This window comes from Hyperolius riggenbachi, chromosome 5 (assembly GCF_040937935.1).
Source record: "Hyperolius riggenbachi isolate aHypRig1 chromosome 5, aHypRig1.pri, whole genome shotgun sequence".
Lineage (NCBI taxonomy): Eukaryota > Metazoa > Chordata > Amphibia > Anura > Hyperoliidae > Hyperolius > Hyperolius riggenbachi.
The window spans coordinates 266347739-266360770 of NC_090650.1; the positions used below are offsets into that span (position 1 = coordinate 266347739).

At 43.0% G+C, this 13032-nt stretch overlaps 1 long non-coding RNA gene across 3 annotated transcripts in view; it reads left to right on the forward strand.

Annotated features, from left to right (window-relative positions):
* The window catches only part of LOC137517641 (uncharacterized), an 84956-nt gene that overhangs the window by 34356 nt on the left and 37568 nt on the right, over positions 1-13032 (forward strand). The window contains exon 4 of one of the 3 annotated variants that reach the window (XR_011020604.1): positions 6391-6531. The exons of the other annotated variants lie outside the window; for them this stretch is intronic. This is a non-coding gene — a long non-coding RNA (uncharacterized lncRNA). Of the gene's footprint in view, positions 1-6390; positions 6532-13032 lie in introns of those variants that run through there. 3 annotated transcript variants of the gene reach the window in all.

Here is a 13032-nt window from a genome sequence, read left to right on the forward strand (position 1 = left end):
TGCTTTCTGTAGTCTCATATGCAACTCTGGCTGTGGATTGAAGCAGACACCCCTTCTGCAATTGATTTGTCCCAATATAGCTAAATCCTACCCTCAATAAATTACAGCTTTTGCCTCTGATATTTAACATGAAAAGTAGGAAAATGTTTACACAGCTACTTAGACATTATTCGTACATTGTCATTTTAGAACACTTGGGTATCGATAGTATTCCTTTAATTAATTTTAACCCTGACATTTGTATGACAAAGCCATATATGCCCTTATTAGGGCCTCAATGGGCAACTTGCTGGCATCATGACAAAATATTAACAGACCTCTGTGTAATATATTGGCAAGTAAAAATGGTCATTTTTATATTTTTTACACTTCCAAACATTTACATGTGATTGCTAGTTTGCACCATAAGGATCACTGATGAAACAACAGAGAATTTGTTGACAGCTTTGCCAACATGGATAATTGCCATATTCAGGTTAATATCAGTAGGGCATATACCTCAGGCTCAAAGTGGCTTGAAAATATATATTTTTATTCCATCTTAAAAATGTAATGGATAGGCAACAGAGACGTAGATAGGTACATTAGACAGTATTTTTAGTAGTGTGATGAGCAATGATATCCCATCAACACATGTAACCTATTCAATTCCTTAACTACCTTCTTCCAGCCCCCCTTTAGGAGTCTACATACCATACCATTTTGTATAATTCTTTTTATAATTACTTTCCATTCAAGAATTACAATACATTTTTTGATTGATTGCAACATTTGAAAAATCTGACCAATATATGAAACTCTTGTCCAATTTTTCAACAATTTAAAAAAAACAAGATTGAAAACGCTGAGAAAATTGCTTGAGTCTATACATCAAAAATTGACAATCCGACCCTACATCTTTCAATTTTCATAAAAACATGATCAGAAAAAAAAAATCACCATTCCCGATTGACTTATATATTAAAAAAAAAGGGAAATTTGATAACATTTCTCGAACAAATTAAAAACAACTTTCAATTTTTCTGTACAACACATTTTTTTATTGAATTTCTATAAATTGGATCATTTTATTTTATCGTGTGTGACCACCTTAAAGGTACCCATGCACTCACTCAAATTCCCGCCGATATACAGCAGATTCGATCACTGTGATCTAATTTGTTGTGTGTAACGCTTGGTGTCAGCAACACAGATTTTCCTGATTATTGGTGATCTGCAGTATCACCAATAATACAGATGCTATACTTGATTATGTGGTGATCTGCAGAATCACCAATAATACTAGTATAGCTAGACACAGGACACACAATGTGGTATAGTGTTAGGTGTAACAGTAATTGGAGAGATGATCTCCCGAGACGCGGGAGATACAGACACTACTGCAGCCCAGGATTCCCTGAGGAGCAGGGAATCGGACTGCACTGCAGCCAGTGGACCTCTGAGGGGCAGAGTCCCACTGACTGTGCTGCCAGGTAATGATATGTAATGGAAAGAGTGATTCAGATAGACCTGCAGCCGAGGATTTCCTGAGGAGCAGGAAATCAGACTGTACTGCAGCCAGTGGATACCTGAGGAGCAGGGATCACTGACTGGAGTAATGTAATGAGGATTGGTCTGCAGCTAGGGATTCCCTGAGGAGCAGGGAATCCGATTGTACTGCAGCCAAGGATTCCCTGAGAGGCAGGGAACCAGACTGTACTGCAGCCAGTGGATCTTAGAGAGGTAGAGACCCACTGACTGTACTGCACAATGGTCTCCAGAGGAGCTGGTGACCATAGGCTAGATATAGCAGCAAGTAACCACCTGAAGAGCAGGTGTCACAGGTGTACAATAAGGCTGGTCACCCAGGAGCTAGGTGACAGCCAGAAAGGTCAGACAAGCCAGGTCAGCAACATACGGACAGACAAAGTACAGAAGCGGAAGACTGATTCGGTATCCAGGTACAGGCAATGTTGGCAACAGGTAATCAGATGGGCGGAAGTACCAAATCAGAGAACAGGAGAGTAGTCAGGAAAGCCAAAGGTCAGAACAGGTAACAGAAGTGTCTCTCAACCCTAGTCTTAGGTGTGAGGTCTTTGGTCTCAACACCTGGGAACTAGTCTAACAGATGGTAGTGACAATATAACAATCTCCTAGTCATAGGTGTGAGGTCCTTGGTCTCAACACCTGGGAACTAGACTAACACATAAAAAATAGCATGCAATAGTACTTTAAAGCTATCACTGGAATCTGACTCAGTGTGAATTCCCAGCTCCGGCTGGTTCTAACACACTGTGGGATCTGACTCAGGTCTGAGCGCTCACACGTAACTGTTCGCAACAACAGACAACTTGCAAGTGACAAGCAAGTCCTATATATACTAAAAGCGCTCCACAGCGCCGCCCCAGTCACTCAGCCAATCCGGAGCATGGCTGGAGTCAGCTGATCGGCATGATCAGCTGATTCCCCTTCTAGCAGCATAAAGGTCCTGTCGCCTGGCGCGCGCACGCATAGCTCTCAATCTGTGTGCACTAGAAGGACCAGGCAAACCAGCAGCGTGTTGCTGCACAGCAGAATGCCGGCTGGAATGCGGAGATAGCCGCCATGCCGCTTGCCCATGCGGCGGCATCTCCGCTATTCCTTACATTGTGAAATCGATAACGCAAACACTGACCAATCAACTGATTGCCATCCGACATCCCGCTGGAACATTTTGCTCAATCGCCGGTAGGTCTGGAGCTCATTGCTAGCGGCGTTCGATTTGGCAACGACCAACGCAGAATAGTACCAGCAATAGATCACCTGTACGGCTGACGCGAGTCCCCAAAATCCATGCTGTCTCACTTCTTCCGGCTGGCCTTCGTGTCCTCTTCACTTCCTGTCATGTCCTGTGACAAGCCGAAGTTCAAACAGTAGAGCGCCCTCTACTGTTTAAACTTCCGCTTGCCTCAGGACAAGACAGGAAGTGAAAAGAACATGGAAGAAGCCTAGAGAAGTGAGACCACACGTATCCTGGGGACTCGAGCCGGCCGGACAGGTAATGTATTGCAGCTGGCTGGGGAAGCAGGGGTAGCGAGGCAGGCGGCAGTGGCAGCTCCACAGGTTTTGAATCAATTTCATACTGAAATCGATTCAAATCTGTGTGCAGTGTATGGGCAGCCAATAGATCCCTCTGTAATCAGATTAGATCAGAGAGGGATCTATCTATTGGTCGATCTGGTGGCAATCGACCAGTGTATGGCAGCCTTAAGTCTTTCAGGTTCCTAGGTGTCCTTGGAGACCCCTCCATTGTTCTGCTGTCACCTAATTTAAAGTCCGTGTCCCGCTGCGCACCTCCTCTCTTGCACTACCATAACCAAAAGGGTTCTGTGTATGCAAAGGTCATAAAGACTTGTAACTGAACATGTGCAGAACAATCATGGTAATGGGAGGGCAATCAAGGAGGTGTATGGCCAGGACTGTGCATGCACCATAGTGCACCACCCAGCCAGGTCGGTGACTTTAATTGGGGTGACATCGGAACAATGGAGGAGATGCGAAGGACACAGAGGAACCTGAAAGACTATGGGGAGTTGGAAGAAGCCCCAAGTCAACTACTGACCCCTACCCCGCTCCCATGCTGGTTCAGGGGTACTTTGGGCTGATATAATCATATCCTAGAAAGTTCAATCTTGTCCCATCAAGCTGAAATGGGCTGTGAGCTGAACTTCTTGGTTCCCCTCTCTGTACTCCATACATATCTGTGAATAATCCTGCAGAGAGTCAAAGACTATTATTAACATATTTTGGTTCCTGGACGTAGTTTCTACGTCCAGGAACCATGCGCGCTACCGCGCGCCCCCGCGGCCGATCGTGCGCGTGCACGCTCACTCTCGGCCGCGGATTCGGTAGCCAAGGAATCAATGTATCGGGCTATGGAGCCTAATCACTGATTCCTCTCCCCCGCTGAAAAAGCGACAGCTTCTCTCGGAAGCTGAGCTTTTTCTGGCCGTCTCCTTCCCGATGCGTCACTCTAAGTGCGTGGTACGCTTAGAGTGACGTCATGTAAACAAACTCATGGCCGCCATCTTGTGGCCAAAAAGTAATACTACACCTGAAAAAAAAACAAACAAGAATTAACACACATTTACATTATAAATCTATTGTTTACCTCCCACCCTCCCAAAAGTACCCAAATAAAATGTTTAGTATAAAAAAAAAAACCATTACAATAAAAAAAAAAAAACATGTAAATATTTACCTAAGGGTCTAAACTTTTTAAATATCAATGTAAAGATGAAATATTTCTATATTTTTTTATTTTAAACTTGTAAATAGTGATAGAAGCAAAATGGAAAAAATGCACCTTTAGTTCCAAATAAAATATTGTCGCCATACATTGTGATAGGGACATAATTTTAACGGTGTAATAACCGGGACATATGGACAAATACAATACGTGAGTTTTAATTATGGAGGCATGTATTATTTTAAAACTATAATGGCTGAAAACTGAGAAATAATGAATTTTTCCATTTTTTTCTTATTCTTCCTGTTAAAATGCATTTACAGTAAAGTGGCTCTTAGCAAAATGTACCCCCCAAAGAAAGCCTAATTGGTGGCGGAAAAAACAAGATATAGATCAGTGCATTGTGATAAGTAGTGATAAAGTTATAGGCTAATGAATGGGAGGTGAACATTTCTCACGTGAAAACGACGGAACCTGAATGGGTTAATCATAATCCATTTTATTTGAAAAAATGTTGAATAGTTCTCATTGAAATCAATGTGTATGTAAAGGGAACAAGAATACAGCAATTCTCAGCCTAGGTACCATGATGGTGGAGACTTCTTGGCACTTAGCTGAGTCTCCACACTTTTCTTAGCAAAAGATGGAAAGGAAAATAACTGCCTTTATAGTCCACTAAAATGTATTCTGTCCAAAGAGACATTTGTAATAGTGCTTTTATGTTTCAGTGCATGTCGACATTTTAGCGCAAGAGCTAATTTTAAAAATAGAGAGATGGTGGCACTCTGAATGTGACCTTCTGTTATGTTAACACAATTATAGCTCATCTTTCTGATCTTTTTATTTCAATACTAAAGTACATGATTCAAAAGTAAAATAAAGATGTTGTTCTACAAGCCCATATGACAAGAATAGGGCAACCATTAAGGACACAGTGACCTCAGCTGCGAAATGTTTATGCGTTTTAATACTTTTATATTATATTTCATTTGAAAACTTTTAGTATGAGCTGCATTTGTCTGTTTTCCATTTGAATATCGCACTGGCTTGATAGCAGATGGTACTTCCTCTACATAGATTGCAGTATTTGTAACTCATCTAATCCATGTGCCACAGGTGGTGCGAAACTAAAAGCTGTCATTTACCCGCCCTCTGCTGCATTAGTGAGAGTTTGTTAGTGATGGCAGTGGGCAGCCTAATAGCATTCAAGTTTTTTTTCCCTACCTGAGCCCAAAACAAAGACAAATCCAACAAAGTTTGTTTAGTGGAAAGAACAGACAGTGGCAAATTGACATGAATATGGACTTGCTTTTTATATAAGTATTACAAAGAAGAAATAAACGCTATCTTAGTAAAATGATAATTGTACTATAGTCAGGAACAGAGGAGTCAAGTGCTTGCGCTAAAGTATACTTGTCACATCCTTCACTAAAATGAACACAGGTCTGAACTAGATATGATTTACTTGCACTTGTTATTGTATCTGCAGAAAACAATGCTGAGATATTTGCAGATATACAATTTGTTTATACCTTTAACTCTGAATTTGGCAGGGCAGTCCAATATTAATTTCACTTAAGCTGATCATGAATTCTGATTGGTTGCTCTGCACAACTGTTAAGGTGGTCACACACTGGTTGATGCCGGTAACAGATTTCACTATGAAATCAAATGAAAATCTGTGTGCACTGCCTTTCGGGTTCCCAGGTATCCCCCAATGTCTGCCCCCCATCCACCGACATGTGACTTCTCTCCACCACCGGACTCTCCTTCCTGTCTCTGCTCTCCTAGGGAACCTGTGTAAATTCTAGTGGCCAAACACTAGGGGCACCAAGGCACATACCTTACAAGGCCTCTTGTGTTTGACCTCTAGCATTTATGATGTAGCACAGCAGAGAAAAGACCGGAAGGAGCGCCCGACAGTGGAGAGATGACATGGGTCGGTGTACAGGTGAGTAAGCTTAGTAGCAAACACCACATGTTGCTCGTTGCGAAACTGAATGCCACAACACATTCCTGGCCCACCACCCATCAAGCAAAATCTTCTGTCAATGAGTGAATCAGCCAGATATCGATAAAAAAATGGATGAGTATGGCCACCACTATACTTTTGTATGAGTTTTGCTCTGGATTTAATTGAATCTGCCCTTCTCCGTCTCTCTTCCATTTCTTTCTCTCCTCAGTTTTCCCCCATATTGGAATGAAGTTACAAGTGAGAGGCACAGAAAAGAGAGAAATGGAAGAGAGAGGACACTTGGCTAAGAAGGCTGTTAAGGACTGTCTCAATCTGGAATCTAGTATGTGCACAGGAGACCCCCCCCCCCCCCCCCCCCCCCCAACATCTGACTGCATTGTTCTCCTTCTCACCCTGCCAGCTGGAAGCTGCTCCATGTGATGTTCTTGTTCACAGAGAAAAAAAAAGGGGGGGGGAAACAAAACATTTCACAGTGATTTACCTTGCCAGCAGTAAAGATGCATGCCAACATCCATGCTAATTCTTACAATGCAAATCAGGGGTGAAGTAAGATTTTAGAATGGACAAACATTGACTAAAAAAATAAATGTAAAAAAAGAAGCAATTTTATTCATTAAGCTGTATTTAGTACTATAAAGCTCCTCACTAACTCCACTGTCATCTATAATAATATGAATCCAAATCTCGGTGTCATTCTATCATCATACAACTCAGCAGCTTTATTGCTTTAAATATCATATGCCAACTTTTAAGTTAAGACCCATTCACATAGATATTAGCCGCTTGTTTTCTATGCTGTAATCACTACCTCTAAATACTTGAGTTTTAGCATGACTAGTGGTCACACCTTTGTTGAAAGGGTACCTGGCGTCCATGTAGGAGCCATTAGAGTGCTCTGTTTGCTGGCTTGTTTGTTTGTTTTTGCTTGGTAGAAGGGATAGCTTTTTGGATGGTTGCATCTTTGTGCAGAATGTTGAAGAAACAGCAAATTAATGTTTAGGAAACACTCTTATTGTCCAAAAGCTGTTGCATTCAACCCATTCACCATCAAACTGATGAGATAATCAAAAATTACCTAGATTCCATTTGCCTGCTCTGCTATATTTAGGTCATGGCATTAAATGCTATACACGTTCTTTTGCCTGTTTTTTGGATATTTGTCTGGCATTTACATGTAGTACTTAACGTATACAGAATACAGTTACCTCTATGCAATTGGCTGATGGTGTAATGGTTAAGGGCTCTGCCTCTGACACAGGAGACCAGGGTTCGAATCTCGGCTCTGCCTGTTCAGTAAGCCAGCACTAATTCAGTAGGAGACCTTTGGCAAGTCTTCCTAACACTGCTACTGCCAATAGAGCGCGCCCTAGTGGCTGCTGCTCTGCTCTGGCGCTTTGAGTCCACAAGGAGAAAAGCGCAATATAAATGTTATTTGTCTTGTCTTGTCTTATATAAATGGACTCTGCTCTTACTTTTGAAACATGGACTTTAATGTATATATCTAGCAGGCATATTGTTGTATATACTGTGAATTATAGATGCACCAGCTTCTACAATAACTTCAGGTATTACTCTATATATATTATCTTCATTTAATTCTACCTGATTGACTTGGGATGTACTACTTATTCTGTATAATGCAGTTGAAATTTACCTACACTGTGGTCTACATCGCTTATTGAGAAGATTTATCTCATTTCCTCCCAGGGAACCACAGTGCTTAAAGGGACCCTGAACAGGTTAAAAAAAACTGATTTTACACTTACCTGGGGCTTCCTCCAGCCCACCGTAGGTCGCAAGGTCTCCCGACAACCTCCTGGCTCCTTCCCTTGTCCCGGCTCCAGGTACATGACGACTTTGGCCTGAAGTCGTCAGGTCTGCTTCCTGCTGCGGACGATTGCGGCATTACGCCAGCCGGTGTGAGAGTCCTGCTCATGCGTGGCTTAATGTTAGAGAACCGAGCATGTGCAGGACTCTCACGCTGGCTCACATGATGGCCCATAGCCTACCGCTGTGATGACGGGACCGTCCGCAGCAGGAAGCAGACCTGACGACTTCATGCCGAAGCCGTTGTGTAACCGGAGCCAGGACCATGGAAGGAGCCAGGAGGACGCCGGGGGACCTCGCTTCCTACGGTGGGCTGGAGGAAGCCCCAGGTAAGTGTACATTTTGTTTTTATAACCTGTTAGTAAACTTGTTTGTAAAGTTACTTACACATGAATTAAACTAGGCAGAGGAAGTTGCTTGAAACTGCCACAGGCAAGAATCAAACATGGTCAGGAGCACCCCGACGTCGCTTAAAGTTCCGGCATACTAGATCTGGCACCCTAGCAACCCTAAACACATTATTCTCCCACTAATTCCCCTGTGAGAAGTTTCTCCATTGTGCATTGGGCATCCACCCTCCATAGTATTGCTAGCCTCTGGAATAGTGACATGTCTGTAAAGAAGTTGGCTCTGAACTGTCACATGAAAGGATCGAATCTTCATTCCTGTGGGCAGCAATAACTGAAAGTGTATACGTAGCTTTAGGCAAGGTACACACTAGATGACATTCGACTGATCCTGTCTTGAAAGCGAATCTAGAAAGTATATAGGAGCCCTCTGACAACCCCTACAAATCTGACACACTGATCTTTAGTAATAAGAGCACCCAATTGATTCTAAATTCATTGTTCTCTTCCTAGCCATGCGTGTTACGTCATCCTTCTATAGCAACAAACAAGTCACTAGCATGGAGGCTAGTGATGCCTCTGTACAACACTCAGGCCAAAACTGTTGCGAAGGGATTGAGTCCCAATCCCTGCATGCTACAGTAATTGTAAGTATGTAACAAGCCTAAAGCAGCTTGCTGATAGTTTCATATCTAGTTCAAGTCCACTTTGAATTGCTGAGTAGCATGAAACTAAAATGCCCTATATAGATTATATTGGGGACACTTTATTCATCACTTATTCATATGATTTATAATTTCCAGGACAATAATAAGAGCAAGAGATATATTCAGTTTACTTACACTCTCTCATAATTAGTTTGGCTTTCACGATCAAAGTCCCAGCGCTGCAGAACATTGTTTTGTGAGATTTTATTTTCCCTTGCACAGGTAATGAGGTGCAGTGATGCCTTTAACAGCCAGATTAATCATATTTTAGCAGGGATTTTGTTCTGCATTGTTAATCACATTTGTGTGGATAGTATGGCAAGCAGTATTTCCACCCAGATGTCCACACGTTGCCTTTATAACAATACATGGTAGGTTCATTAATAATGATGGTAACAGAACATGGAAACAAGTAGCAGTCTAATAACTATCTGTCTGGCTCATGCTGGAGTTTAGGCTTCTTTGTGAAAATCTCACACTTCTATCCTACACCCGGGTCTTGGGCCTGAAGTCTCCCAGTATCCCTATTTTAAGACCAAGACCACTAGGAAGAAACCTAAAGAGATGTTTCTGTTGTCCAGAACAGCCAATCAGGTTTGTGGTGTTAAAGGAAACTAGATTTTAGGAATTTGATAAGCTGCTCTGGGCAATTGTTCCAGGTTTCCATGTTCTTTGTAATTGCCTTGATAAATCAATTGCTTGGAGTAAAAGATTTGTTTAGAATCAGAGTTGTTGATTTAAAGGACCCTTGAAATGAGAGGGATATGGAGGCTGACATATGTATTTCCTTTTTAAGCAATACCAGTTGCCTAGCTATCCTGCTGGTCCTCTGCCTCGAATACTTTTAGCCATAGACCCTGAACGAGCATGCAGGAAATCAGGTGTTTCTGACTTTTTGTTTTTGTAAAATCTGATAATATTTGCTGCATGCTTGTTTCTGGTGTGATTCAGACACTACTGCAGCCAAATAGAACAGCAGCGCTGCCAGGCAACTTGTCTTGTTTAAAAGGAAATAAATATGACTGCCTTCATATTCTTCTCGCTTCAGATTCCCTTTAAAGGACTTACAAGGCCAAATGACCAAAAAAAGTTAATTACCTGCATCATCTTTTAAGGCACGGAGGACGCCGTCCGCGCCCTCCGTGCCGATCCGCCGGGTCCCCCCGCTCATTAGCCCCCTCTCCTGCCTCTCCTAAAATGGCCGCTTGATCTGGCCGCGGCTGCGCAGTCCGCATAGCCGCGAGTGCGGCTGCGCAGCTCTAGGGCCAGCAGCCCCCCTCCGATCCACGCTACTGTAGCGTGGATCGGGGGTTGGCCCTAGAGCTGTGCAGCCGCACTCGCGGCTATGCGGACTGCGCAACCGCGGCCAGATCAAGCGGCCATTTTAGGAAAGGCAGGAGAGCCCGACCCGGGCCGTGGGGACGGGAGCCGGCCCGGGAGGGCTAATGAGCAGGGGGACCCGGCGGATCGGCACGGAGGGGGTGGACGGCGTGCTCCGTGCCTTAAAAGATGATGCAGGTAATACTTTTTTTGGTCATTTGGCCTCGCAAATCCTTTAAAGCGAAACTATAGACAAAATGGCCTTCATTCAATTCATGATTTCTCCTAAGTTTTCTCCTATGAGGTTTTTCTTTCATTTTCTGTTTCGAATAACTTTTCAGCATTCTGCAATAGAAAAAAATACCAAAAAGTTGATGAAAAAGTAAAAAAATTACTCTGAATGTTGTATTGCTTGCTGGTGGCTTAAAAAGCACTTTATTCATAAGGTATTAAAATATCACCCAGGATAAAACTTAGAAGAAGTGATTTGGATTATGGCCATTATCTCCTCTACACCAACAGGTTTATATAGATATTGAGAGGAACAGTAGACTGACTCTACCAAGAAGCTAATTAGTTGCATGCTGTACAGCATCTCCAGCGAGCCTTTGATCACTAATCGCAGCAAAAAAAAGTAAAGAGGGCTTGTTTTGCAGTATTTAGAGTGACTGTAAGCAGAAACAAGAACGCTTGACTTGTTATAAGAGTTTTCTGAAAGAATCTGATATAATACATCTACTGTAATGACAGTTCACAGTCTTACTGTATGCTATGCAGGAAGGATTTTCACTGCTCCATTTTTCTCCTAGCAGGAGGAGATGTAGAAGCATCAGTTACAGAAGCAGATACAAGAAGCAGGAGAGCCTGACCATCAGGGGTGCTCAGATACCAGTTTTTAAAATCCGAATAGATTCGGATCCGGGTACCCAGATATATAGGGCAGCACGGTGGCGTAGTGGTTAGCTCTCTCGCCTTGCAGCGCTGGGTCCCTGGTTCGAATCCCAGCCAGGGCACTATCTGCAAAGAGTTTGTATGTTCTCTCCATGTCTGCGTGGGTTTCCTCCGGGCACTCCGGTTTCCTCCCACATTCCAAAAACATACGGATAAGTTAATTGGCTCCCCCTAAAAATTGGCCCTAGACTACAGTACTTACACTACATAATATAGACATATGGCAATGGTAGGGATTAGATTGTGAGCTCCTTTGAGGGACAGTTAGTGACAAGATATAAATATATATACACTGTACAGCGCTGCGTAATATGTCAGCGCTATATAAATACTAAATAATAATAATAAATATCCGGATATGAATCGGATATCCGAATCCGTACATTTGGGTATCCGAGTAGAATCGGATATCTGAACCCAATATCTAGTCGGATTCGGATATCCGGATTGAAAACCGGAAGTGGCCTTAAAATGTAAGCAGAGTGGTGCAGTGGAAGTGTGCTGGGCCCTTAACCCAGGGGTTGATGGATCGAAACCATCCTCTGCTAGGCATGATTTCATTTTTGCACCTCGCTTTATCGCATGGGCAAAACGGTTTCCATAACCCTGTAAGGGAAAGTGTAATAAGGGCCTGCCGTAACATAGATATTACGGTAGCTAAGACTACTCCTGGGCCTTTCTTGTAGTTGAAGAGATGAGTGAACTGTGACACCTCACTTAAAAAAAAACAGCAAACGGCAAAGCTTCCCCATATTGGAGCATTGGATTTGGTAAAGTCTTAAGCCAATGTGTTGTAAGACACAAGAAAGCTTTAGGTTAGCAGGAATGGTTGCATGGCCACCTAGCTTTTCATCCTTCCCACCCTTGCCTTGGAATCTTCCAGACTTCAAATTCAGCATGTAGTGTTGGTAGTATAGTGGTGAGCATAGCTGCCTTCCAAGCAGTTGACCTGGGTTTGATTCCTGGCCAATGTATGTGAGCTTGCTTTTGACATCCTACACATCCCTGGAAAACAAGACAAAACAAGGGAGGAGGAGGAGGAGGAGAGAGAGAGAGAGAGAGAGAGAGAGAGAGAGAGAGAGAGAGAGAGAGAGAGAGAGAGAGAGAGAGAGAGAGATCTTGCCTGCAACACTCTGCTGAGGGAGCTTTATATGAAGTTCCCACAGGAACGAGAGAAATTGTGCCGAGGTAATAGCTGTGTGGAGGATGGCCCGTGACATCCACAAACACTTGCACACACTTTAGGATTCCAGAAGAATAATTATGACCTAGGAAAGCCAAACACGTGTATGCTGCTTTACTTATACTCTGGGTGTTCTCTTTATTATTGCCTCCCTGCTTTGCTGCTTGCTCAGCAGTTTGAGCTATCTGGGACTGGGAGTTTTCAAATCAAATAAAAAATATTGGCATTACCAAGATGCATACAAGCATTGCCAAATCAAGAGGAAATTAGGTCATGGAGGGGGTGGGGTAGGGGTACAATGGTTAAGCAGTCTCTCACAAAACGCTGTTTATAGTATCATTGTTAGGCCACACCTCCTTTCAGGATAGATCCTTGACACAGGAAAACTAAAAAAAAATAGATGGCCTCAATTCACTAAGCTTTATCAAACACTTATCGAACTGTAATAGAACGCGGAAAAGCCGCCGCGTGTACTGACAGCAAGGCGGCTGATTCCGCGTCCAGCGCGGCAGTTT